Genomic DNA, 256 nt, shown 5'->3' on the forward strand with positions numbered 1-256 from the left:
CAAGGCGGACATGTAATTTCCGCACGACGCACGTGCCGTCCACTCCCAGCGGCCTCGCTCGGTGTAGCCGAACGCGTCAAGAAATAGCGATTAACAAAATCGATTTAATTTAGGAACGGGAAATTCGGTTAAAACTACAGGTAAAATATAATTTGTGCTTTCCCTTCAGAGCTTACGTGTATTGTTTAGTCTATCCCGCCGTCCACACACGACACTAACCCCACGGTTTACCCTGGCTTAGTATTGTCGTTACGTA

Source organism: Notothenia coriiceps, unplaced genomic scaffold, assembly GCF_000735185.1.
Source record: "Notothenia coriiceps isolate Sejong01 unplaced genomic scaffold, NC01 NC01_scaffold00000491, whole genome shotgun sequence".
Lineage (NCBI taxonomy): Eukaryota > Metazoa > Chordata > Actinopteri > Perciformes > Nototheniidae > Notothenia > Notothenia coriiceps.